Source organism: Sinocyclocheilus grahami, unplaced genomic scaffold (genome assembly GCF_001515645.1).
Source record: "Sinocyclocheilus grahami isolate Dianchi unplaced genomic scaffold, SAMN03320097.WGS_v1.1 scaffold485.1, whole genome shotgun sequence".
In the NCBI taxonomy this organism is placed as follows: Eukaryota; Metazoa; Chordata; class Actinopteri; order Cypriniformes; family Cyprinidae; genus Sinocyclocheilus; species Sinocyclocheilus grahami.
Window position 1 is genome coordinate 304,692 of NW_015505664.1, and position 1,836 is coordinate 306,527.

The 1,836-nt window shown below is 32.6% G+C and overlaps 1 protein-coding gene and 1 pseudogene across 1 annotated transcript in view; one reads left to right on the forward strand and one right to left on the reverse strand.

The window, feature by feature from the left end:
* LOC107553900 (alpha-1-syntrophin-like) overlaps nucleotides 1-1,836 on the reverse strand; it is a 34,466-nt gene that overhangs the window by 28,393 nt on the left and 4,237 nt on the right. The window lies entirely within an intron of this gene.
* LOC107553897 (toll-like receptor 13) overlaps nucleotides 1-1,836 on the forward strand; it is a 10,518-nt pseudogene that overhangs the window by 6,495 nt on the left and 2,187 nt on the right.

Genomic DNA, 1,836 nt, shown 5'->3' on the forward strand with positions numbered 1-1,836 from the left:
ATTTCATTTAAAGCGCTCCAGGTTTGCTGTGCTTTATTGTAGGACTTCACAATCGAGGCACTCGTTATATATTATATATACACAACTATTAAACCAAATGAAATATTACTTTGTAATAACACTCTTTCAGTGTAAAATATAAAATGGAATATTTAAGAAAATAACAGCATTTTAACAGTAAAATCACAGTACTAATATTTATGTCTTAAATTCTTCATTTTCAAGCATTAAACCAGTGTTATTTTAGCATGAATGAGATACTATTATAGTTTTATAGTTTTCATTAATATTTTGAATTAGATTTTTTTTTTTTCATTTTTATTTTAAAGTAAATTTTTGTGATTTCTAATAGTTTTATATATCTATATAGTCTTAGTATATCAAGTTAAAATAAATGAAAGTGCTGCATTGGCAACTAGCTGAAAAAGTTTACGTTTTTATATATTTGATTTTACTTAAGTTAACATTAATTTGATTTAAATTCATGTTTTTTTCTTGATTTTTGTTTTAGTTTAGTTAACTATAATAACCCTGCGTTAAACCGTCAAGCTTTTATTTTGGCGGAAAGCTGCAAGGAGCCCTTAAAGTCACAAGGCAGAAATTTAATAACTAGAATTTGGTTACGCTATTGGGTGTTGATTTATGTCTTATTTAGATATTTTCCTTTGTTGTGTTTTTGTTTTTTACTCCTCAGATCTCTAGAAATTGAAAATCTGATCATTTAGGCCAAAGTGCCCCTTGTGGCAATGCTGAGAATACAATGCATACTTGACAAAACATCCATAATAAAATTCAACAAATTCTAGTCACTTAATTTCTGGCTAGCAACAAATTAAAACAATACAAACCCAAGCAAAGGGTTCTTAGTAGAAAAGAGGTGCTGCTAAGTTTTCATGTGTGTTTTCAAGGGGTTTCCAAAAGTGTTCAGGCCCAAAGACTCGTACCACAGTAAATATAGATGTACAACTGCACTTCGGACTCAAGGCAAGGTCGTCCCTCTCTGGCTCCCTAAAATAAACAGCACCATACTCTTCTCTGCTCTCGTTCCACAGCTTTCATCTGAAGCCAGTGACAGGCTGAGCATGATGGGTAATTCTTCGGTCAGCTGTCGACATTAGGGTGCAAACACCGTCCTCCCCCGAGAACACACACATACTGCGTGATTCACGAACCGTAAATCTCAGAACCAGACCAACGACTCGCTACATCTATGCAAATGATTATTAATAAAACATCACAACTGATATGGTCAAATGTAATGATGTTCCTCCAAGGCCTTCACTGATATGTCACTTAATTTGACAATTGTCAAAGTTTTGAGATTTTTGAGAATTATAAACTCTAAAAATCACTGTATCTTACTGGAGTGCCATACCATACCCTTACAAAAATGAACTATGGTTTTATTGTAGTAAAAGTGTAGTGACCATGTTTTTTTGGCTTATTGATTACCTTTTGTTTAACCACAGTTTTACTATAAATACCATGGTTAAACTATATTTAGTGTAGCCAAACCATGGTTCATTTGTGTTTACCATGGTTTAACTATAGTAACCATGGTTTTTTGGATTTATTTGTAGTAAAATGGTTAATTTTCAATTGGGTAGTTAGACAGTAAAGTGCCAGATGATAGTATAGCAAAAGTATTATAATAGCTTTGGGGGGGGAGGGGGTAGACATTTTCGACATTGTACCATAGTATTCTTGGAAAAAACAATATAAAACCATGGCATTATTTTCAGTACCACAAGTATATGGCACCACAACTTTACCATGGAAATTTAAAAGAATACCATGCTAATACATAGTACAAGAAGCTCAGATGATAGATAGATA